The sequence below is a fragment of the Chiloscyllium plagiosum genome, unplaced genomic scaffold, assembly GCF_037043375.1.
Source record: "Chiloscyllium plagiosum isolate Xiang-an unplaced genomic scaffold, Cpla_swu_hap1 HiC_scaffold_1, whole genome shotgun sequence".
In the NCBI taxonomy this organism is placed as follows: Eukaryota; Metazoa; Chordata; class Chondrichthyes; order Orectolobiformes; family Hemiscylliidae; genus Chiloscyllium; species Chiloscyllium plagiosum.
The window spans coordinates 49,652,495-49,679,449 of NW_028270139.1; the positions used below are offsets into that span (position 1 = coordinate 49,652,495).

Consider the following 26,955-nt stretch of genomic DNA (forward strand, 5'->3'; position numbering starts at 1 on the left):
TTTTCTGAACCATTTCAAGTTTCACAACATCTTTCCGATAGGAAGGAGACCAGAATTGCATGCAATCTTCCAACAGTGGCCTAACCAAGTCCTGTACAGCTGCATCATGACCTTCCAACTCCTGTACTCAATACTCTGACCAATAAAGGAAAGCATACCAAACGCCTTCGCCACTATCCTATCTACCTGCGACTCCACTTTCAAGGAGCTATGAACCTGCACTCTAAGGTCTCTTTGTTCAGCAACACTCCTGAGGACCTTACCATTTAGTGTATAAGTCCTGCTAAGATTTGCTTTCCCAAAATGCAGCACCTCGCATTTATCTGAATTAAACTCCATCTGCCACTTCTCAGCCGATTGGCCCATCTGATCAAGATCCTTTTGTAATCTGAGGTAACCTTCTTTATTGTCCACTACAATTTTGGTGTCATCTGCAAACTTACTAATGATACCTCTTATGCTCACATTCAAATCATTTATATAAATGATAAAACGTAGTGGTCTCAGCACGATCCTTGTGACACTCCACTGGTCACAGGCCTCCAGTCTGAAAAACAACCCTCCATCCACCACCGTCCATCTTCTACCTTTGAGCCAGTTCTATATCCAAATGGCTAGTTCTCCCTGTATTCCATGAGATCTAACCTTGCTAATCAGTCTCCCATGGGGAACCTTGTCGAATGCCTTATTGAAGTCCATATAGATCATGTCCACCATTTTGCCCTCATCAATCCTCTTTGTTACTTCTTCAAAAATCTCAATCAAGTTTGTGAGACATGATTTCCCACAATCAAAGCCATGTTGACTCTCCCAAATCAATCCTTGCCTTTCCAAATACATGTACATCCTGTCCTTCAGGATTCCCTTCAACAACTTGCCCACCACCAATGTCAGGCTCACTGGTCTATAGTTCCCTGGCTTGTCCTTACCACCCTTCTTAAACAGTGGCACCATGTCAGGCAACCTCCAGTCTTCCAGCACCTCACCTGTGACTATCAATGATACAAATATCTCAGCAAGAGGCCCAGCAATCACTTCCCTAGTTTCCCACAGAGTTCTAGGGGATACCTGAGCAGGTACTGGGGATTTATCCACTTTTATGCATTTCAAGACATCCAGCACTTCCTCCTCTGTAATATGGACATTTTTCAAGATGTCACCATCTATTTCCCTACATTCTGTATCTTCCACATCCTTTTCCACAGTAAATACTGATGCAAATGCTCGTTTAGTATCTCTCCCCTCAACTGTGGCTCCACATAAAGGCCGTCTTGCTGATCTTTGAGGGGCCCTATTCTCTCCCTAGTTGCCATTTTGTCCTTAATGTATTTGTAAAAACCTTTTGGATTCTCCTTAACTCTATTTGCCAAAGCTATCTCATGTCCCCTTTTTGTCCTCCTGATTTCTCTCTTAAGTATACTCCTACTACCTCTTCTAAGGATTCACTCGATCTATCCTGTCTATACCTGACATATGCTTCCTTCTTTTTCTTAACCAAACCCTCAATTTCTTTAGTCATCCAGCATTCCCTATACCTACCAGCCTTCCCTTTCACCCTGACAGGAATACACGTTCTCTGGATTCTCGTTATCTCATTTCTGAAGACTTCCCATTTTCCAGCCGTCCCCTTACCCGCGAACATCTAACCCCAATTAGCTGTTGAAAGTCCTTACCTAATACTGTCAAAATTGGCCTTTCTCCAATTTAGAACTTCAACTTCTGGTTCTGGTCTATCCTTTTCCATCACTATTTTAAATCTAGTAGAATTATGGTTGCTGGCCCCAAAGTGCTCCCCCACTGACACTCAGTCACCTGCCCTGCCTTATTTCCCAAGAGTAGGTCACGCTTTGCACCTTCCCTAGTAGGTACAGCCACATACTGAATCAGAAAATTGTCTTGTACACACTTAACAAATTCTTCTCCATCTAAAACCTTAACACTATGGTTGTCCCAGACTATGTTTGGAAAGTTAAAATCCACCACCATAACCACCTTATTATTTTTACAGATAACTGAGATATCCTTACAAATTTGTTTCTCAAGTTCCCTCTGACTATTAGGGGGTCTATAGTACAATCCCAATGATGTTATCATCCCTTTCTTATTTCTCAGTTTCCCCCCAAATAACTTCCCTGGATGTATTGCCATGAATATCCTCCCACAGCACAGCTGTAATGCTATCCCTTACAAAAATGTCACTCCCCCTCCTCTCTTGCCTCCCTTTGTATCCTTCCTGTAACATTTGTATCCTGGAACATTAAGCTGCCAGTCTTGCCCATCCCTGAGCCATGTTTCTGTAATTGCTATGATATCCAAGTCCCATGTTCCTAACCATGCCCTGAGTTCAACTGCCTTTCCTGTTAGGCCTCTTACATTGAAATAAATGCAGTTTAATTTATCAGTTCTACCTTGTTCTCTGCTTTGTCCCTTCCTGCCTTTGTTCTCACCTATACCAGTCTCAGATTGAAATCTTTCCTCACTATCTCCATGGAACCTCCCCCTTCCTTACTAGTTTAAATCCTCCCGAGCAGCTCTAGCAAATCTCCCTGTCAGTATATTGGTCCCCTTCCAATTTAGGTGCAATCCGCCCTTCTTGTACATGTCACCTCTACTCCAAAACAGCTTCCAATGATCCAAAAATGTGAATCCTTCTCCCATACACCAGCTCCTCAGCCATGCATTCATCTACTCTATCCTCCTATTCCTGCCCTCACTAGCTTGTAGCACCGAGAGTAATCCAGGTATTACTATTCTCTAAGGCCTCCTTTTTAAATTCCTGCCTAGTTCCCTGTAATCACCTTTTCCCTTCCTATGTCATTGATTCCAATGTGGACAATCACTTCTTGCTGGCCCCTCTCTCCCATGAGAACATTCTGCACTCTTTCTGAGACACCCTTGATCCTGGCACCAGGGAAGCAACACACCATTCTGCTTTTTCGCTGCTGGCCACAGAAACCTCTATCTGTACCTTGGACTAGAGAGTCCCCTAACATAATCGATCACTTGGAACCCGCCGTACCCCTCGTTGCATTAGAGCCAGTCTCAATACCAGAAACTTGGCTGTTTGTGCTACATTCCCCAGAGAATCCATCACCCCTTACATTTTCCAAAACAGCATACTTGTTTGAAAACGGATAGCCACAGAAGACTCCTGCATTACCTACCTACCTCTCTTACCTTGCCTGGAGTTAACCCAGCTATGTGACTGTATCTGAGAATTTCCCCCCTTCCTATAATTACCATCCATCATATCTTGGTCTTGTCAATTCCTCATTGTCTCTAATGGCCTCTCCAACTGATCAATTCGATCTGATAGGATTCGCAACCAGTGGCATTTATTGCAGATATAACCCTCAGTAACACGTAAACTCTCCCTAAACTCCCATATCTGACAAGAAGAACATATCACTCTACTAAAAACCATTTTTGCTTCTTTCAATCTACAGACCCAGAAAATAGCACTGTCCTATTCCTCTACAAAACACTGCTCCAGGTTATAGAGTCATAACCTGCACTCCAAGATCTCTTTGTTCAGCAACACTCCCTAGGACCTTACCATTTTAAAATTAATACTTATGGCTTATATTTTAAGTTTAATCAAGAGACATAGCTCAGTAAAACATATAATCAAGAAAGAAGCCGCTCTACTCATTACTGCAGACTTATTGTAAGACAATACTTCTCTGCTTCGGTGCTGTGACATCTCCCAACAGGTTCCTCCAAGATCAGTTGTGAACTTCACTGTTTTTTTAAATTGTCCCAGACGCATTCTGATGTCCAGCATTACATGAATTCAAAAGCAAAGGCAGTAACTGCTAACTGTCAGTTAGCAATGTGGGTTTTATTGTGCTCAGTCACTTTACATTATGTTCACATTGTGCTGCATATATTGCATAAAGCTGTGCAATGAGTACAAAGATACATGCATGGATGTGGATACAGTTCAGGGAGCTAAAATGAATAGAGCAGTTTGCTAGATGGAAGAAGAACATGTGAGCATTTTGGGGAAGTGGTGGTGTAGTGGTACCATCTACAAGATGCACCACCATAACTCCCTAATTGTCCTGAGACAACTCCTCCCAAATCCCTAATTAAAACAATTGAACATAGAACATAGAACAATACAGCACAGAACAGGCTCTTCGGCCCACGATGTTGTGCCGAACATTTGTCCTAGCTTAAGCATCCATTCATGTACCTATCCAATTGCCGCTTAAAGGTCACCAAAGATTCTGACTCTACCACACCCACAGGCAGCGCATTCCATGCCCCCACCACTCTCTGGGTAAAGGACCCACCCCTGACATCTCCCCTATACCTTCCACCCTTCACCTTAAATTTATGTCCCCTTGTAACACTCTGTTGTACCCGGGGAAAAAGTCTCTGACTGTCTACTCTATCTATTCCTCTGATCATCTTATAAACCTCTATCAAGTCACCCCTCATCGTTCGCCGTTCCAATGAGAAAAGGCCTAGCACTCTCAACCTATCCTCGTACGACCTATTCTCCATTCCAGGCAACATCCTGGTAAATCTTCTCTGCACCCTCTCCAAAGCTTCCACATCTTTCCTAAAGTGAGGCGACCAGAACTGCACACAGTACTCCAAATGTGGCCTAACCAAAGTCCTGTACAGTTGCAACATCACTTCACGACTCTTGAATTCAATCCCTCTGCTAATGAACGCTAAAACACCATCGGCCTTCTTATAAGCTCTATCCACCTGAGTGGCAACTTTCAAAGATCTATAAACATAGACCCCAAGATCCCTCTGTTCCTCCACCTCACTAAGAACCCTACCGTTAACCCTGTATTCCGCATTCTTATTTGTCTTTCCAAAATGGACAACCTCACACTTGGCAGGGTTGAACTCCATCTGCCACTCCTCAGCCCAGTTCTGCATCATATCTAAGTCCCTTTGCAGCCGACAACAGCCCTTCTCATTATCCACAACTCCACCAATCTTTGTATCATCTGCAAATTTACTGACCCACCCTTCGACTCCCTCATCCAAGTCATTAATAAAAATTACAAACAGCAGAGGACCCAGAACTGATCCCTGCGGAACTCCATTTGTAACTGGGCTCCAGGCTGAATATTTACCATCTACCACCACTCTCTGACTTTGACCGGTTAGCCAGTTTTCTATCCAACTGGCCAAATTTCCCTCTATCCCATGCCTCCTGACTTTCCGCATAAGCATAAGTGGAAAATTGCATGAAAGGACAAGTGTGGCAGATGCACGGAGCAGAGGTATTTTCCCATTTTGACTTGAAACTATGCTACAATTTCTTCACTGTTATACAGAAAAAAACTCCTTAGGACTAGTTTAAATTCTTGCCACAGATATGGTTAGAACCACCTGCAAGGTTTTCTTAAAAGTCAATGGGCTTGATTCTTGTTTCTCACTGACTAGTGCTAGAATCCAACTCAGATATAGCACCAGTCATGACCATTGGTAGGGTCTGCAGGATCTGTGGAAAAAAAGATGAAGCAAGTAACAAAATGGGCACAAATCTGTCATGTAACCAGAAACTCCACTGGCAGGAAGTGTTATTGATTCATTGGACTTCCTATGTAAGATACCGATGACTTAGAATTTCAAAACAACAATTCCTTCATCTTCTGGCACCAAGGCTGTTTAAATGACCTGGACAGAGCCTGGCCTAGCAAATCCCAGGTCAATATATCCCACCGCACTTTGTGCACTCTGGGCCATGAAACACCAAAACTCTGGAGTAGAACACCCAGTGTAGGGAATCCTCTCTCCTCTCAGGTATTTATCTTGCAGCAGCCTTTACTAGTTTTCAGAGAATTCTGTTGGTCAGCCTCCAGTTATTGGTGGAAATCCCAATAGCTAAAATCTCGTGAATTTCTCATAATTGTAGCTAGGCTTAGGTTAACATATTTGCGAGGACAAATATCAAATCTATTATGGTGAATTTTATTCATGTTCTACAGTTTATTCTATTTTATACTAAAATAGCTCCCATTATTTGCCCGTATTGTCTGTTATTCTGTGTCTATTAATATGGAAATGAACAGTTGCAGGTTAAGGTGGACAGATGGCCTTGCTTCACCACACTACTTAATAAAACAATGTGCTTTCATTGTTAATGATTTAATTAGTGAAAATAAATTGCTGTAATTTAGATTTTGTGCAGCTGAATTACTCTAAATAGTTTTTTTTTGAGGCTTTGAGGTAATTAACACCTACAAAGAATTGTATCACCACAGGATGTTCCATTCAAACAGCAGGTTGATATTGAGTTTTCTGAGACATGCACAAACACAAACACCTCTGACTAAATTATTACTAAATTCGTTTGGTGCTAATGCTTCATACTAATGTCTTATTACTGCTGTGTGAGGACACTCCACCCTGCATGTTCTACACCTGGTGAGGAGATTTCTGCTATGTTTGCAAAGATGTTGCAGATGAGTCTAATTAGTTCCTGATAGATTGTGGGGTTAGGATACCTCCCAACATTTGGAATTCCTACTCTTAATTTACAATAATATTTCTGTTAATTTATCTGCTCTTCAGAATAACCCAAGATGGCACTAGGATCACTGCCAGACTTTAGAGTTAATTGTTGGGATGTTTTGGTGCCAATGAGAGTAGGGATTGTTGTGGGAGCCAATTCTTCACCTACCTGCCTACCATCTGGTGCCATTTCTGGGATTTTTCCCTGGAAGTGAGATCAGACACATGTTGTTAAACAGATTAATGATGGAGAGATGTCATTTTACAAATGTTCCATCATTAATGCCATACCTTTACCTATCAGGAATGTCATTGTGTTTAGCATTCCTTGGGAGGTCAAAGTGGAATCAGAATTTCACAATAAAAGATTGAAACATTTAAATTCAAATAAAAAAAAACAGTTTTTTGTAAGCCAGTATCACAAGTCATGCTGCAATGTTTGAGAGGCGCAACATTTTTTGTAAGCCTATAATCAATGTTTCATATTTGTTTGCGTGATGTTGGCATCACTGGTTACGTTAATTGTCCTGGAGAAGGTAGTGGTGAGCTGCTGCTTTCCTGAACAGCTACAGTCTTTGGAGAAGGGGTCTTAGATACACTCACAGTGCTGTATTTTGATCCTGCAACATTGAAAGAATGGTAATATTGCAGGTTAAATACTATTATTCTTTAATAAGATATTTGAAGCTGGCATTTATCTCCCAAGGTGACAAAGTGGTGTTGAGCCATTTTCTTGCAACTGCTGCAGTCCATGAAATGTACAGCAACCCTTTTATTAATTGGCATTCAAAGGACCAGGAGTATGTTGGTTGATCAAATATTCTGGTTAATCAAGAGGTCGTCATAACCAATGTAAAAACACGCACTAAGTAATAGAAACGTAATGCACGGGTGCACACATCCCTGTTATACTTTATTTACAGCATAAATCACTTAAATAAAACTTACAAGCTAAAAACCTTCTCACTCACACCCTCAACTGACAACTTGGACACTGTAGAGATCGCTATATTACAGTAAACTTCCAGTATTTGAGGTGTATCATTTTTGCCAGCTTATTAAGAGTGCTGGTTCTTAAGATGCCTGTTAAAACAAAGTTAACTCTAGGCATCTTTGCAATGCTGCTCAGAAGAGAATTCTTGCATTTCACCCTGGGCAGTGAAGGAATGACTATACAGTTTCAGGTCAGGTTGGTGTGTTGCTTGGAGGTCTACCTGCTGTCTTTGTCCTTCCAGGTGATTGAGTTCATGGCTTTGTGAAAGGTGCGATTGAAGCAGCCTGGGTAAGCTGCCAGTTATGGATGGCCCCAGAAACAAGAAATGGGGATAAAGTAATTGTGGAAGTAAAACACGAAAATGCTGGATAGCTCAGCAGGTCAGACAGTATTTGTGAAAATAAAAAGAGGTTAAGGATAGGTAAATAATCTTTCCTTAGTATACCTCAGTGATGAAATTTTGATTCAAATTCTGCCCCGGAACAAACTCTAGACCCAACTCTCTCTTTGATAAGATGCTTATATTTCCATTATTGGGTAAGTTTCAAAAAAATGAGCCAATAACAATGTAGAGAACCAACAGCATTACAGAACTAAAATAACATGCATCTCAGACTGAGATATATGAAGACTCCCATTATACCAAATTGACCGGACAGAGCAGGCCTCACACAGTTATACAGAACTGAGTATTGGTTCCTGTGTTTTGCTCAATAGACATTTCACAAAGAATGGCAACCAATATTACATAAAGACAAGCAATACGCTGCACATGCTCTTCCACAATGGAAACAAATGTGTGACAACATCAGCTGATGGCATATGGGATAAATCAGATACCAGAGTGAAACCTGGCTTGATAGATTTTTTTGTTTAATTATTAGCAATTATTAATAATTGAAAGATGTTCACGTTTCTTTAACAATAAAACAAAAATGTTTATTATGCAAAGTAAGAATTTTTTTTAAAAATTACCTAAATATATACAATTAACAAGAACTAAGCGCATAACAAAAGTAAGGTTGACACTATCCATGACAGAGACATAAGTCCAGAGATATCGGAGCTCTATTTAAACTCTCTAGGGTTCCACTTAACTCACTCCTGTTGGTATCCCTGCCCTAGACTGTTGAGACAATTTGATGAGGCCTTTCCTGACCTGCCAACATGAATTTTTTCACAAATATGAGAACCGTAAACTTTCTCAACTCTAATAATTTGCAAGTTTCTAATCAAATTCTCCTTGGTTGGAAGTATCACAATTTCAACTAAACTGCTAATGCCTCGCTTGTGGCTAAATGGATGAAGAGAGTAGTAATCAGCTCCTTAGGAAATACTATCATAGTTCTTGTCATTACTGGTTTCTCTGTTGAGTTAATGAACCATTGCTGAAAATGTACTTGCAGGTGAAAAAGTCAGTTAATCTACAGCTGTCTATCTATTTGACAGCTGAAAAGATAGTAATGATCAATTTTTATTACAAACAGTCTAGAGGAAAAATTCAAAAACAAACAGTGGATCAAAGTCAAGTGAGTACTCAATTGGAACTGAAAATCTTAGAAAAATTCTGATAATTTTACTGTACTGTAGTAAGGATGACCAAAAGTTTTAATGATTTTTAATGATTTTGCAAATTTCTGTGTTGGCATGCATGAAAACTCTAACGTTTAAATAGTTTGCAAGGAAGACTTATTCAATGAGGATCAGATTTGTGTTATATTCTTACAGGGACATATTTTGGGAAACTAGGATATTTAGTAAGGTAGTGAATGGTGTGCCTACGGTGATAGAGGATCTTTTCATCCTAACTGAAAGACTTACAGATAATTAGAAAAGAAAGGTCTATTGAAAACGTATGTCATGGTATTTGAAAACAGTTCAGTATGAGCTATAGTACCAGTGGAAAGCATGTTCAAACCAATGAGTGATTGAAGGCCAATATGCAAACTTTTACTATTAATGGAAACCAATTGAGAATTGACTGGTCAAATAACTTCTGCAAAATTATTATGCAAGTAAGTGAAATTGAAGTGTCAGATGTTTAAATTGTCAGTAATTGTATTATTTCAATTATTGCCAGCAGTCTAGATGCTATGAAACTTTGAATTACTTTAAAGCTACTCTGCACAAATTAACCTAACGTGAAAGTAGAGGGCTAGCTCAACTATATGGACAGTATAATGTGCAACAGCATATGTTCAGCTCCTGTGCCAACTGAAATCTGTATGAAGGCCCTTCTATCTCAGCTCTGAAGGATGCTTGTGGCGTGGCGGTAGTGGCCCCACACCTCCCTAAACCAGACTCCTTGGTTGAAGTCCCACCTCCTCAAGAGGTGTGTAATAATATCTCTGAATAGGCTGATTCAGAAAATGTTCAAAATAAACCAGAGCTTTGAGAACAATAAAATGATGTGATGAAATTGAGTATCCAATTAATTTATTTTTCTTTTATGATTTAAACTTTTAAGCAACCTCTCCCTTTCAACATTACAAAAAAATACTTAGCATTTTCACTAAAGGTACCTTATATCAACACATTTCAATTCTACTTCTATGCCTGATAGAATTTGAAATGTGAAATAAACGTGCATTGATATGTGCATGTGCAGCAAAATCACAGAGTTGAGCCAATGGATGTTTCTCACATTGTTGAGTTCAAAAATATGGCTGGCACTAGAGCTATTTGCCTTAAATTAGCTCAGTATTAGAGTCATAGAGGTTACTAAGGTCTACGGAGTGTTTGTTAGCTAGTTTACAATGCAGCATGATGGCAACATTTCAGGTTCAATTACCATGAATGGCTCTCCTTCCCATTTGGGTTGAGGAGTGGCAGATGGAGTTTAATTTAGATAAATGTGAGGTGTTGTATTTTGGTAAGGCAAATCAGGGCACTGGGGGATGTTGCCAAACTAAGAGATCTTGGAGTGCAGGTGCATAGTTCCTCAAATGTGGAGTCACAGGTAGACAAGGAGATGAAGAAAACATTTGGTATGCTTGCCCTTATTGGTCAGTGTATTGAGTATAGAAGTCGGGATGTCATGTTGTGGCTGTACAGGACACTAGTGAGACTGTTTTTGGAATACTGCATATAATTCTGGTCGCCCTTCTATAGGAAGGTTGTTGTTAAACTTGAGAGAGTGCAGAAAAGGTTCACAAGGATGTTGCTGGGACAGGAGGGTTTGAAATATAAAGAGAAGCTAAATAGGCTGGGTCTATTTTCCCTTGGAAATATCCTAACCTAATCTAGTCCCATTTGCCAGCACTACTTCTTAAATGTTATGAGGTTTGCTGCCTCTACCACCATTACAAGTAGCGAGTTCCAGATTCTCAACATCCGTTGGGTGAAAATGTTTTTCTCACATCCCCTTTCAACCTCCTGCTCCTCACCTTAAATCTATGCTCCCCATCATCGATCCTTCCGTCAAGACAGAATATACCTTCCTGTTTCCCTATCTATTCTCGGTGGACAGACAGGAACTGTATATTAGTGCAGCACTTACCTGGAAGAGCTAACTCATCTGTAACAAAGGCGAATACAACTTAAATGATGATTTGATTAAATATTCCATAAACTGTTACGTTGACTTTTAGAAAGTGTAGTTGCAATTGGGCCTGATTTTAACCAACTCAAAACTCTTCATTTAGTCAAAACCTAGGCCCACTAATGTGTTTAAGTTTCAAATACAAATATGAACTGGGATTGGATTAAGGAAAAGGAAGTTACTACAGGAGGAATGTACAGACTGAGCAATCCTGGCAGCGAACACCATCCATTGAGAATATCAGAAATTGGAACATACCCTACACAGATTTTATGACTATTAATTTAAATAGTCAGGCAAACACATGCAGTGCCTGGCTAAATTTCTGGTACACGCTGAAGCAGGGCCAGGCTCACTGCAGGAAGCCTGAAGTCCAAACATTATCCTAAATTTGGAAGCAAGAGAAGTAAATCCTTTACTTGAAGAACCCAAACTTAAAGGTAAAGTTTGTTCTTATTATACTGTAAATTAGAAATGCATGCTAACGTAGTTAACTTAAGTAAAGTGTGTATGTTTTTTTGTAATGGCAGAATCTTAAGGGGTGAAGTAGCCTGTGGTGATATAAGTGGTAGAATTGGGTAAGTTGTTCAGTGAGACCTATCTCAATATTGAGATCATCTCATTGCAATTTACTCACCTTTCTCAAGCAGAGTAGCAACATTCTCACCAGGCAGCAGTTACTTACCAATTGGTGCTCACTGTTGTTTGTTAAATGACTGGTCAACAGCCCAACTTATCACGGGTTGGTTATCTTACTTCATGTTGTATATTGGGCACCAACATCTTAGACACACTCCAGGGGCACCAGCAATACATATCCCATGTCCATAGACAATGGCATCCAGCATGCCTTTAGGAATTCATGCAACACACCTCAATCCACTTACAGGACACTTTGGCACTTCAATGCTGCACCTTAACTTGCACAGGCAACTATGATGTAACAAAGACACTGTGCTCAGGGACATGTATCCAGCTCAGAGACTAGGCTGGGCAACAGCCATGGGTTCTTTATTTTTTCTCTTACACTCACTCAATTTCAGCCTACCTAGACTCAAAAAGCATCCCTGTCTTGCCTTGTATTTTTGCACATAACCCCTTCAGCCAGAGATGTCAGGCTCATATTATTACTGTTATGCTGTACCTTTTAGTACAGTCATGAAGCTGAGATGTTTGTCATAGTTGTCAGCAGGCCTCAGTCTAGGTAAAGGGGGACAACCTATGCTCAGGGGATCTTCGTACAGTGAGTCAATGGTAGCCTCTGACACCAGTCTAACCTTACTCAGGGTTCAGGAGGTGGTGGTGGGTGGAGGCCAGTATCAGGATCCTCTGTTGCCAAAGGGTGACAAATCAAATGGCAGACAACACATCACAGTCTTGAATCTTTCTGCCCTATAGTGGACTGTTTTCATCAGGAAGTGAGAAATGAGCACATATTATGGAAGATTTAAGTGGATGGCTCAGCGATTACTGTTGGTGCAGGTGGAAATGTTACCTGAGTGAGTAGTTAGCGCAGAGGGCATGCAGGGTTAATGATGTTGGGTTTGGGGTCGGGGAGGGAAGACGCTGCAGGAAAATGGGTGGAGCATGTTTTTGATGGGAGGTGGGTCCAGTCACAGAGTGAGAATGAGTGTGTGTATCAGGGAGAAGATGGTGGCACTTATCCTGGTGGCACATTGACCATCTTCCTACAGTGCTGGCACTTCACCAGACAGCTGAGAATGGTCTAACCTGGATGGCAATCCCAGGTCAGGCTGAAATAGTCAGAAGTTGTGCTCTCCATTGCTGACCCTTGGGGGAAGACGAAGTCATGTCTGTGCACCACATGGCCAGCAGGACCTGCTGGAAAATTGGATGTGATACCCACTGTAAGGTTGGGAACAACAGTTAATGCAGAGAGTTTGGTAAGATCCGGTGAGACAATTTGCTCAGCCTTGTGGATAGTCACTCCACCAAACTCACACGACTCACACATAGACAAAAAAACCAGTAAGCTTCAACCTTAAAGCTTGCAGTGCTTAACACACCTTATTCACTAGTAGAATAATACATACATTAAATAACTGACATTAAAAAATGTAGGTATTCTACACACCTAACTGTAGTGAATCGGACAGTGTAGCCTGTATTATCCATTACAGTCTGCTGTCTGTTCGTCTGCATTTGCTACTGTGTCAGTACAATGCCATAGGAGGGGAGGTATGAAATGTCTGGAGTAGTTCCAAATCTTTGAAAGTTGTACGTAGATTGTGAAAAATGTGGAAAAACGTAGTCTCTCAGGCTAATTAATCAAATTTTAAAACCTGATCCCCATCTGCAAATTTCTGAATATCACAGAATCACAGAATTGTTACGGTGATGAAGGAGGCCCCTCAGCTTATCACGTCTACACCAGCTTTCTGAAGAACTATCAGGATTTCATGTTATTCTCCTGCCTTTTCCACAAAACGCTGCAGATTGTTTCTATTTAAATATTGATCTGATGCCCACTTGGTTACCTCAATTGAACCTGCCTCCACCACAATTCCAGGCAGTGCATTCCAAACCCAATAATACAATGTATGAAAAGGTTTTGTTTTCTTGCATTGCAGTTGCTTGTTTTGCAATTTACTTGAAATCTGTGCCCTCTCATTTTCGATACTTTTATGAATGGAAAAGTATCTTCTCATCCACTCTGTCCAGCTCCTTCATGATTTTGAAAACTTCTATTAAATTTCTTCTTAGTCTTTTCTCCAAGAAAAATAGTTCCAAAAGGAGCTAGGCAGGTCGGACAACTTCAACAGCTCCTTTTCCACCTATCCACTCCACCCTCTCCTCCCTGACCTATCACCTTCATCTCCTCCCCCACTCACCCATTGTACTCTATGCTACTCTCTCCCCACCCCCACCCTCCTCTAGCTTATCTCTCCACGCTTCAGGCTCTCTGCCTTCATTCCTGATGAAGGGCTTTTGCCCGAAACGTCAATTTGGCTGAAGCTCCTCGATGCTGTCTGAACTGCTGTGCTCTTCCAGCACCATTGATCCAGAATCTGGTTTCCAGCATCTGCAGTCATTGTTTTTACCAATATGTTGAAGGTGTTGGCCCCCTGTGTTCTCTGTCTATGCCATGATGTTTAGATTGATTCTAATCTAAAAAGTGAGATAATGGAGTTTTACATGAATTTATGCAGTTTTGAGCTCAGAGTTCTACATGAATGCATGCAGTTTTTGAGCAAAGTACAATGTAACTCTGCAAGTACAAATTCACCCCATAAAATATGTGTGTGCATGTGGGTCTTTGTCTGTCTGTGTGTGTGTGTGTCTGTCTGGGTTGGAGTTGTGAGTGTGAGAAAGTGTATGTGTGTGTGTGTAGTGAGTGTAGAGTGTCTGTAGTCTGTGAGGGGGTGCATGTGTGAGTGTGGGAGTGTGTGTGTCTGTAAGGGTGTGTGTAGGTGTCTGTGTGCACGTCTGTGTGTATGTGTGTCTGTGTGTATGTGTGTATAGGAGTGTGTGTGTGTAGGAGTGTCTGTGTGTGTGTATAGTGCAATGGTGGTCACTTATAATGTGACATGAACCCAAGGTCCTGGCAGAGGCCCTCCCTATGGGTACCGAACTTAGCTATCAGCCTCTGCCCGGCCACTTTTCGCTGCTGCCTGTCCCAAAGTCCACCTTGGAGGATGGTCACCCGAAGGTCCGAGATCAAATGTCCTGGACCACTGAAGTGTTCCCCAACTGGGAGGGAACCCTCCGGTCTGTTGGTTGTTGTGCGGTGCCCATTCATCCGTTGTTGTAGCCTTTGCTCGGTTTCCCCAATGTACCATGCCTCAGGGCATCCTTGCTTGCAACGTATAAGATAGACAACGTTGGCTGAGTCACATGAATACCTGCCATGTACAAGGTGGGGGGTGTTCCCACGCATAATGGTGGTATCTATGTCCACACTCTGACACGTCTTGCAGCGTCCACCGTGACAGGGTTGTATGGAGTTGTCCTGGGAGCCTCGCAGCTTGCTACGAACAACGATCTGTTTGAGGTTTGGCCGTTGTTTAAAGGCAAGTAGTGGAGGTGTGGGGAAGGTCCTGGTGAGATGCTCATCCTCATTGATAATGTGTTGCAGGTCACGAAGAACATGGTGTAGTTTTTCAGCTCCTGGGAAGTACTGAACAATGAAGGGTACCCTGTCGGTTGCAGCACGTGTCTGTCTCCTGAGGAGGTAATTACGGTTCCTTGTTGTGGCACATTGGAGCTGGTGGTCGATGAGTTGGGCATTGTACCCTGTTCTTGTGTGGGCATCCCTGAGTACTTCCAGGTGTCCGTCACGTTCCTCCTCATCTGAGCAGATCCGGTGTATGCGTAGGGCTTGTCCATAGGGATGGCTGTTTTAATATGTTTTGGGTGGAAGCTGGAGAAGTGTAGCATTGTGTAGCAATAAGTGTAACACCCTTACAGACACACACACTCCCACACTCACACATGCACCCTCTTACAGACTTCAGACACTCTACACTCACTACACACACACACATACACTTTCTCACACTCACAACCCCCAACCCAGACAGACACACACGCATCGACAGGCAAAGACCCACATGCACACATATATTTTGTGGGGTGAATTTGTACTTGCAGGGTCACATTGTACTCAGCTCAAAAACTGCATGCATTCATGTAGAACTCTGAGCTCAAAAACTGCATGCATTCATGTAAAACTCCGTTATCTCACTTTTTAAATTAGAATCAATCTAAACATCATGGCATAGACAGAGAACACAGGGGGCCAACACCTTCAACATATTGTCTAGCTATCACCATTGTTAACAGCTAACCCGAGAATGCAACTTTTTAAAAAAAGGTTTTGTGATTTACACATGAAAGAAGTGAAACTATCACTGTATTCAAATAGATGAAAGGCTTAACAGACAATCAATTTTTCAATGTATAATTTCAGGTATGTCACACTGTAAATTTTTGCTATAAATTCTGTGTGTTAGGATTGAGCCCTCCACTATCATTTGCCGAAAGAGCGACACTCCGAAAGCTAGTGTGCTTCCAATTAAACCTGTTGGACTATAACCTGGTGTAGTGTGATTTTTAACTTTGTACACCCCAGTCCAACACCGGCATCTCCAAATCCAAGATTTAGTTTATCCACAATATTTGAAATTGTACAGTTGTGTACAATGTAGTGTCCTATACAATGTGGAGACAAAACACAGACTGGGCAATTGCTTTGCAGAACACTTATATTCTGTCCACAAAGTGACCCTGAGCTAGCAGTTGCCTGCCACATGAAAAAATTCCTGAAGAAGGGCTCATGCCTGAAACGTTGATTCACCCGCAAAATTCCTGAAGAAGGGCTCATGCCCGAAACGTCGATTCTCCTGCTCCTTGGATGCTGCCTGACCTGCTGCGCTTTTCCAGCAACACATTTTCAGCTGCCATATCAACACACCACCATGTTCACTTGCCAACATCTCTGACTCAGTCTTGATGCAGTGCTCCAGTGAAGCTCAGCGCAAACTGGAAGAATAAGACCTCATTTTATCTTTGGGGACTCTGCAGCCTTCGGACTCAAATCGAGTTCAATTGCCTGAGCAATTTCTCCCATATCCTTGCCCCAACCCTCACACACCAGACCTTGTCATCACATGGGCTGCTACAACAACCATCCCATTATCAGCCATCTATGATCCCAATTAGCAGCTGTTCATTCTCCCAATCTGATATTTAGCCATTCATTTGTCTGTCCAACTGTTTTCTCTTTCTCGCTCTTTCTCTGTCTCTCTCGGCTTCATCCCCAACTATCTTTTACTCCTATGCCCTTTTCCTGGGTTGGTGACGATGCGCCACGGCAGATTCACCGCCGATGATTAGCCACTGCCGGTTCTCCACCAGCGTTTCTCCACTGGGGTCGTTTGACCTCTGGAGACTATTTGCCACCGGGAATATATATATGTACTGATTGTTTTCCCTCCCACCTGTTCTTTCATACTTCTCAGTCCCCTTTATTTATGCAACTACATATTACATATTGATTAAAAAAGGTAAAATAAATATAATTTTATTGGTTTACATATAAAAATGAGTTACAAAATTTAACCAGAAAATGGAAATATATTTTAAAAATCATAATAATGGCAGTAAAATCTCACATTAATATTAAACAATGAAATTTCAGTTCATTTGATAGTTATGCGCTATTTATCTAAGATATTCCAATCTCTTACACCGTATTCAAGAACAATTTTTTTTATTCTATTGTCTGCGTCTCGATTTTTTTAGCTTTATTTGTGGTGGGTAACCTGCTATCAGCTGTTCCATATATAAATCTCGCCCCTTTGGCACGTTCATTAACGTTCCAATAAATTTCCATATGGTTGGGTGGTGAGCTCTGAGTACAAAAGCAATTCTCCAATGAGCGGCTTCAGCGTGATTATTTGTGCGATCTTCATCGTTTATTGTTGTCTCATAGACCGACCACATATCATGGGAAAACAAAGGTGCCCTTCGGCTACTGCCACGTCTATTGTAGAGTCCAATATAATTAAATTCAAACCAACCTAGTATTGGTTGTAGTTCTTGAGGCAAAAAATCTGTGAGTGCTTCAAAATATATGACTTATTTGCAGTGGCGAATCATCTTCAGTAGCCAATGGGCGGTGGCTAAGTGTCCTCAGCGGTCAAAGGTCAGTGGCTAATCAACGGCGGCGAATCTGCTGTGGCAAATGGTCCCATCCCGCCTTTCCCCACCCCATTTTCAGCATTTGTACCAACTTAGCCGCAATCAGTTCTGAAGAAGGACCCAAAACATTAACTCTGTTTTCTCTCCATAGATGCTGACAGAGCTGTTGAGTTTCTGGCAATTCCTGTTGCTGTTTCTGATTTCCAGCATCTGTAGTTCTTTGTGTTTTTTTGTTGTAAAGTTAAGGATGTTTGGAAGAAGTTAATATTAGTCTATGAATGATGGGGTGATGGGCTTAATAGGAGATTATGACTTAGTGGAGGTTACATAAGAGTAGCAGAACTTTCGATAAACTGAAATTAGTTGAAGGGGCAAGATTTAAAAGGGACCTAAGAGGCAACATTTTCATGCAGAGGGCAATGTATGTATGGAATAAGCTGCCAGTGGAAGTTGTGGAGACTAGTACAAATACAGCATTTAATAGGCGTCTGGATGGATATATGAATAGGAAGAGTTTAGAAGGGTATGGACCAAATGCTTGCAAATGGGTCTGGATTAATTTAGGATATCTGGTTAGCATGGACAAGTTGGATTGAAGAGTCTGTTTCTGTGCTGTGTATCTCTATGACTCTATGACTCTTGAGAAGGATGTTAGGCTGCTAATACAGCTCTGGAGTAATGGGTCTAATGATGCCAAAGTCATAGAAGACAGTTGTGTTGATGATTGGGATAAGTAAGAAGCCTGGACCATTAATTCTACAAAGGTAATGGAAAGGCTGCAGGGTTAGAAATTTAGCTTAAGATTAAAGGACATTTAAAATGTCACAATCAGTTTCAGAAGGTGTAAATATGACCACTTGGAAGAATTTCCACTTTAAAGTCCAACTAGAAACTGACCTAAACATTGTTGAAAAGAGAATAGAGTTAATGCTTTTTTCCTTGTCCTTATCAGAATTAGATTGCAAGAAACAGACTTGAACAAAGAGACACTATTTTATACATACGAGAAGGTGATGTTGATTCGTGGGACCACAATTGGCCTGAGATACAGTGTGAAGAGTTGACTATCAATCTTAATTCTCAGACCAGCCAGTTAGATTCTCATTGGTCAGTGCATTGCCAGGGGGATAGAGCAGAGTTTAGCTGTAACCATGATCCCTTTTACTTTGACAAGAGGGTGCAATGCATGTATGAATTCCTTTAGCCTACAGCATCCACAGTATTTATATATACAACTTCTAACATGTGCAAATGCATTGCACCTTGGGCCTGGCTGAAATTGGTTTCCAGCGTAACTCTTAGCACAGTCCAGATTATTCAATAAATGTTTTCCAGTAGCAAAATCACATTAGGTGGTGGAGATCCTTTTCTGAGGCTTGTGAGCACGGATTGGATAACATGAGCAACATACTGCCACCTGGGAATAGTAAATGGGATGTGATGCTTGATATGGTTCACCAAATGTTGTGACCTACGTAATTGGCATCTTTCTGGCACTTGTACTGATATACCATGTTACTCTTTTCTGTGGTCGGCAAGACATCTCTTTTGGTAGCAGCATCCTGTTCATGGAGAAAATTATTGTTGACCGTGACGCACTGACCATTTAGAATGTACTTGACTGGTCTGAGAATTAAGATTGACTGTTAATTGTTCATGCAGTGTTTCCATGTCAATTATGACCCAAACTAACAGCATCATTTCCTCATTCTGCATAAAATGTCTCCTTTTTCCTTAAGTCTGTAACTTGCGTCCTAGTTCTGATGACTGCAAGACAAAACACTTCAACTTTTAATCTCCCTTTAGCAATACTTAAGGAAATTTATTTCTGTTGAACTGCCTCTTTATGTCTTCACTGAGCAAAGATCAGTTAAGCGTATGGAAATAGTTTCTTTTGTCTGAGTTTATTGTTGAATTTTGGCTGTAAATAACAAAACGTTATCACTTTTCGCACATTGTATGTGAGCCAATCCTTCAGACCCCAGTCTTTGTTCCACAGCTTAGAATAGATACCACTGAGTGATTACTTGCTGCCATTTTGTTACTAGGAGGGAAAAAATTGCAGCTCTCAGAAGATTTGCAAACTCAGTAGCAAAGCCGATTGAAAGGAATATTAATAGGCATTGCTTTATAGAAATGATGGATTTAATCTATTATACAGATGTTACCAGTAATTAAAGCTATGGTTGACTTTGTGTGCCCACATCTTTCAACTCTATAATATCTACTATACATTTGAACTTGAATTCATATGAAAAACAGGGCACATTTTCACCAGCTACTTAACTTGATGATGTTTGGTGATTTAAGTGGCAGTGGTCTCTAGAATCCACTGGTGTAACTTGTTGAAAGTTGTTGTCTACAATGTAGCTAATGTACAACATAGATTCATACAGGGCAGAAAAGGCCCTTTGACCCATCGAATCTGTACTGACATAACTACTACCAGAAAGTGCGGGAATCCCAATTTCCTGCACTTGGAAACAATTCTCTCTGTTTTAACTATTCAATAATATTTTGATCAAAAGATTCAAATTAAAGCTGTATTATGATTTGATTTCCAAGTGTAAGTGGTCATATATTGGTACTTTCACTCTACTGATAATCCAGACATTGAGGGTAATGCTTTAGGTCTGAATCCCACCACAACAGATGGTGAAATTTGAGCACAGTTAATAATTAAAAAGATGGTCAAATGATGACCATGAAACTGTTAATTTTTACCAATGTGACACATATCGAGTTTCCGTAATGCCCCCTAAGGAAGGGGAACTTTTCCACCCTCATGTCTGGCCTACAAGAGGCTCTAGATCCACAACAGTGTAACTGACACATAAATGCCAATCCGCTGTAACAAACCACTACAAAATCTGAGAACCCAAATGAAACTGGATAGACCTAACAGCATTGATAATAATGGCACACACCAAACTTGCTGATCCTGTCAGATTCTCCAGACTCACATCTGAGACTTCTTTCAAAATTGGGAGAACTGTCCCAAAGACCGGGCCATATTTGGTAGGAGCAGAAGTAGGATATTCAGCCCATTAGGCCTGCTCCACCATTAAGTGAGATCATGGCTAATCTGACCATCCTCAACTTCACTTTCTTGCCTTATTGCCAAACCTTTGATTCCCATGATTGAACACTTGTCTATCTCAGATTTGAAAATATTTAATGACCTTAGTAACCCTTTACAATAAAGAATTCCACAGATTCACCAACCTCTGAGGGAAAATAAACTCCTCTTCATCTCTGTCCTAACTTGATTAAGATTATGCCTCTGTCTTCGTCTCTTCCACACGGGAAAACAATCTCTCTAGATCTACCTTGTCATGCCGCTTAGGCACCTTAAACAAAAACAAAAAGAAAATCAGAGAAATTCAGAAGGTCTGGCAGCATCTATCGAAAGAAAGCAGAGTTAGCATTTCAGGCCTAGTGATTTTTCTTCAGAACTGGTTGTAGCTATAAAGAGGTTGCATAAGTGCTGGAGTTGGTGGGGTTTAGGCAGGAAGGGAAAGAGGAAATGGAGATGGAGCCCAGAGAGAGAGAGAGAGAGAGAGAGAGAGAAGTACAACAGTTAGGCAGACCCAGGAATGGATAATGGTGAGCCGGAAGGAAGGATATCCAATAATAGGGGCCATTAGTAGGTGTAAAATGGGTTAGCTGTGATGAAAGCACATCAGGGCCTGAGGTGTGGAGGCGGGTAAAGGACATGGAAGTAGGTGCTCTAAAATTATTGAACTCAACATTGACTGCAGAAGGCTGCAGAGTTGCCAAGGGGAAAATGATGTTGTTTTTCCAGCTTGTGCTGAGCCACACTGGAGGACTGAGATATTGTCCTAGGAACATGGTTTAAAAATGTGTTGCTGGAAAAGCGCAGCAGGTCAGGCAGCATCAAAGGAGCAGGAGAATTGACGTTTCGGGCATAAGCCCTTCTTCAGGAATGAGGTGGGTGTGCCAAGCAAGCTAAGATAAAAGGCAGGGAAGAGGGACTTGGGGGAGGGGCGTTGGGAATGCGATAGGTGGAAGGAGGTTAAGGTGAGGGTGATAGGCCGGAGAGGGGGTGGGGACAGGGAGGTCAGGAAGAAGACTGCAGGTCAAGAAGGCGGTGCTGAGTCTGAGGGTTGGGACTGAAAAAAGGTGGGGGGAGGGGAAATGAGGAAGCTGGAGAAATCTGCATTCATCCCTTGTGGTTGGAGGGTTCCTAGGTGGAAGATGAGGCACTCTTCCTCCAGGCGTCGTGTTGCCATGGTCTGGCGATGGAGGAGTCCAAGGACCTGCATGTCCTTGGCAGAGTGGGAGAGGGAGTTAAAGTGTTCAGCCACGGAGCGGTTGGGTTGGTTGGTGCGGGTGTCCCAGAGGTGTTCTCTGAAACATTCCGCAAGTAGGCACCCTGTCTCCCCAACATATAGGAGGCCACATCGGGTGCAGCGGATGCAGTAAATGATGTGTGTGGAGGTGCAGGTGAATTTGTGACGGATATGGAAAGATCCCTTGGGGCCTTGGAGGGAAGCGAGGGGGGAGGTGTGGGCGCAAGTTTTGCATTTCTTGCGGTTGCAGGGGAAGGTGCCGGGAGTGGAGGTTCGGTTGGTGGGGGGTGTGGATCTGACGAAGGAGTCGCGGAGGGAGTGGTCTTTTCGGAACGCTGATAGGGGTGGGGAGGGAAATATATCCTTGGTGGTGGGGTCTGTTTGGAGGTGGCGGAAATGATGAAGGATGATACGATGTATTTCCGCCACCTCCAAATGGGCCCCACCACCAAGGATATATTTCCCTCCCCACCCATATCAGCGTTCCGGAAAGACCACACCCTCCGTGACTCCCTCGTCAGGTCCACACCCCCCACCAACCAACCTCCACTCCCAGCACCTTTCCCTGCAACCGCAAGAAATGCAAAACTTGCGCCCACACCTCCCCCCTCACCTCCCTCCAAGACCCCAAGGGATCCTTCCATATCAATCACAAATTCACCTGCACCTCCACACACATCATTTACTGCATCCGCTGCACCCGATGTGGCCTCCTATACATTGGGGAGACAGGCCGCTTCATTCACTGCAGAATGTTTCAGAGAACACCTCTGGGACACCCGCACCAACCAACCCAATTGCCCCGTGGCTGAACACTTTAACTCCCCCTCCCACTTTGCCAAGGACATGCAGGTCCTTGGCCTCCTCCATCGCTAGACCATGGCAACACGACGCCTGGAGGAAGAGTGCCTCATCTTCCGCCTAGGAACCCTCCAACCACAAGGGATGAATGCAGATTTCTCCAGCTTCCTCATTTCCCCTCCACCCACCTTTATTCAGTCCCAACCCTCGGACTCAGCACCACCTTCTTGACCTGCAATCTTCTTCCTGACCTCTCCGCTCCCACCCCCTCTCCGGCCTATCACCCTCACCTTAAACTCCTTCCACCTATCGCATTCCCAACGCCCCTCCCCTAAGTCCCTCCTCCCTACCCTTTATCTTAGCCTGCTTGGCACACCCTCCTCATTCCTGAAGAAGGGCTTATGCCCAAAACGTCAATTCTCCTGCTCCTTTGATGCTGCCTGACCTGCTGCGCTTTTCCAGCAACACATTTTTAAGCTCTGATCTCCAGCATCTGCAGTCCTCACTTTCTCCCAGGAACATGGTTGTATATTGAAGTGTCAGGCAACTGGAAGCTCAGGGTCACTTTTGTGGGCAGAATGTAGAAGTCACCCAGTTTGCATTTTGTCTCCCCAGACCACAATGTGAGCAGTGAATGAAGTAGACTAGATTGAGTGAAGCGCAGGTAAATCGCTGCTTTACCTTAAGGTGTGTTTGGGGTCTTGGACAGTCAGGTGGAAGGAACTAAACAGGCAGGTGTTACACCTCCTGCAGTTGCAGGGCAAGGTGACATGGGAGTGTGAGTAGGTTTTGGCAGAAGAGGAGGAGTGGGCCAGGCAACGGTCCTTGCAGAAGGCTGACAAGGTGAATATGTGTCTGGTGATGGCATCCCACAGGAGGTGACAGAAAAGCTGGCTAATGATCATTTGGATGTAAATGCTACTGGATGGCAAGTAAAGATCAGGGAACCCTGTTGCTGTAGTCGGAAGGAAGAGGGGGGTGAGAGAGATGGGTCATACAAGGATGAGGGCCTTGTATAACTGAAGAATATAGCTGTTGATTTCTCTCTCTCTCTTTCTGCACTTCATTTCCCATCTATTGTTTACTTTTCCTCCTTACCCCCTTTTTCTCAGCTACAATCAGTTCTGAAGAAGGGTCACTGGACTTGAAACATTAACTTTGCTTTCACTCCACAGATGCTGTCAGACATGTTGAGATTTCCCAGCATTTTCTGACTTTGTTTCAATGCAATAATGTTGTCTCCTTACTGTTGTATGTTGCATTATGTCCCCACTACAGTCTACATTCCCAACATTCCCTGGAGCTGTGCATAGGGGCAGCTGCTCCAAGGGTTCATGACCTCAGACCAATATTGTCATGTTCTTCCCAGCATTGACTTCCAGTTCTGGAAGTTATTGTTGCGCATAGACTTGGAGGCCTGCACAGCCGGAAAACAAAATGTAGCAAATGCTACTATCAACTTGTGGTTCAGGTATTTTGCTGCCTCCATTTTCTTTCTTTAACTCGGTCCAAGGGTCCACACAACTTTCAGAGGAATACCAATTAACACAAAGAAGCTGTTATTTTATGTAAGGTATATTTTGCGCATTGCTGTTAAAAGCTTTTTGTCTTGCACACATCAGGACAATTCACAAGAAATACCAATGAAGGGGAAAACCAGCTTTATTACTGTATGAGAGGAGAGTGCTGATTGATTAACAACTGGATTCCGATTGGTAAAGGCATTGCTGGAGAGTATAGCAGATAATGATGATTGACTGTCAACTGCCAGGCTTTGCTTAGGTTTCAAAGCCGATAGGTTGACACTGGAAACTACCTTGAAAAATGAAGTGGCGAATCGTTATAAGATAATTTGTTTAGTTGAAACAAGCACAGGATCTTGAATATTAAAATATAATGCTTCCAGTGCACGCAAATGCCACAAATCAGATTGACAATTTCAAACTGGCTGTCAGTGTAATTCAGCGCAGCAGGTCAGGCAGCATCCAAGGAGCAGGAGAATCGACGTTTCGGGCATGAGCCCTTCTTCAGGCATTCCTGCGCTTTTCCAGCAACACATTTTCAGCTCCGATCTCCAGCATCTGCAGTCCTCACTTTCTCCTCCCTGTCAATGTACTTCATCCAATATTCACATATTTTATTGTGTATTGCATTTTAGTACATGATAGCAATTAGGTATAATTTGTGAAAGTAAATTAAAAATCACACAACACCAGGTTATAGTCCAACAGGTTTAATTGGAAGCACACTAGCTTTTGGAGCGACGCTCCTTCATCAGGTGATAGTGGAGGGCTCGATTGTAACACAGAATTTATAGCAAAAATTTACAGTGTGACGTAACTGAAATTATACGTAGAAAAATTGACTGTCTGTTAAGCCTTTCATCTGTTAGAATACAATGATAGTTTCACCTCTTTCATGTGTAAATCACAAAACCCTTTTCTTTAAATTGCATTCTCGGGTTAGCTGTTAACAATGGTGGTTGCTAGACAATATGTTGAAGGTATTGGCCCTCTGTGTTCTCTGTCTATGCCATGATGTTTAAATTGATTCCAATCTAAAAAGTGAGATAACGGAGTTTTACATGAATTCATGCAGTTTTTGAGCTCAGAGTTCTACATGAATGCATGCACTCCATCCCACAGCTCACCAATAGGATAAACAACACACTGAGGAACCTACAAAAAAAACGGACAGATAACCAGATTTGACCTACAGAGAATGAAACCTGAAAGCAACTACACCCCCAGATTCTATGGACTACCTAAAGTGCACAAACCAGACATCCCACTCAGACTCATAGTATCACTACCAGGGACACCATCATACAAACTGGCTAAAGAACTACAGCAGAAACTGAAACACCTGATCAGCGGATCCAGACACTCTAAACAATCAACACAGGAATTCTTGGACATCATCAGAAATATACACATAGACAAGGAAGAAACTATGGTCTCATTCGATGTAACGGCACTGTTCATCTCTATCGACAAAACCCTAGCCAGAGAAACAATAGCCAACCTGCTGGACATACAGAACAGACAACAGGGCATTGAACCTATCAACAAAGATGGCATACTCAAACTACTGGACCTGTGCCTCACAACACACTTCACATTCAACAACCAAATATATGAACAAATCAACGGCACACCCATGGGCTCACCCATCTCTGGACTCATAGCAGAAGCCGTAATGCAAAGGTTAGGACAAGCAGTCATACTGCAAATTCAACCCAAACTCTGGGTCAGATATGTGGATGATACCTTTGTAATCATTAAAAACACAGAAATAGAGAACACACACCAGATCATCAACGCCACACTCACAGGAATCCGATTCACTAGAGAGGAAGAAAAGAACAACCAACTCCCATTCCTAGATGTGATGGTACAGAGAACACCGAACGGAGAATTCACCACAAAGGTATACAGGAAAGCCACACACAGACCAAGTCCTAAACTACGAAAGCAACCACCCCAAAACACACAAAAGAAGTTGCATCAAGACCCTATTCAAAAGGGCCACAACACACTGCAGTACACCAGAACTGCAAAAAGAGGAAGAAGAACACCTACACAATGTATTCGCCAAAAACAGATACCCCCGCAATTTCATCAACAGATGCCTAAGGGAAAGGCAATGGAATGAGGACATGCCACAACCCAAAGGACTAGCCACACTACCATACATCAAAAACATTTCTGAACTGACAGCCAGACTACTGCGACCACTAGGACTCATAACAGCACACAAACCAACAGCCACTCTCAGACAACAACTCACAGGACGAAGGACCCGATACCCAGCATGAGCAAAATCAATGTAGTGTACAAAATCCCATGCAAGGACTGCACAAAACACTATATAGGACAAACAGGAAGACAGCTAACGATCTGCATCCATGAACACCAGCTAGCCACGAAATGACATGACCAGCTATCCTTAGTAGCCACACACGCAGATGACAAGCAACATGAATTCGACTGGGACAACACTACTATTATAGGACAAGCCAAACAGAGAACAACCAGGGAATTCCTAGAGGCATGGCACTGATCCACAGATTCAATCAATAAGCACATCGACCTGGACCCAATATACCGGCCACTGCAGCGGACAGCTGGAACTGACAACCGGAAGCGGCAGATACA

The 26,955-nt window shown here is 42.4% G+C and overlaps 1 long non-coding RNA gene across 1 annotated transcript in view; it reads left to right on the forward strand.

Moving 5' to 3' along the window:
• The window catches only part of LOC122551718 (uncharacterized), a 129,413-nt gene that overhangs the window by 52,992 nt on the left and 49,466 nt on the right, over window positions 1-26,955 (forward strand). The gene's annotated exons all lie outside the window — the stretch shown is intronic.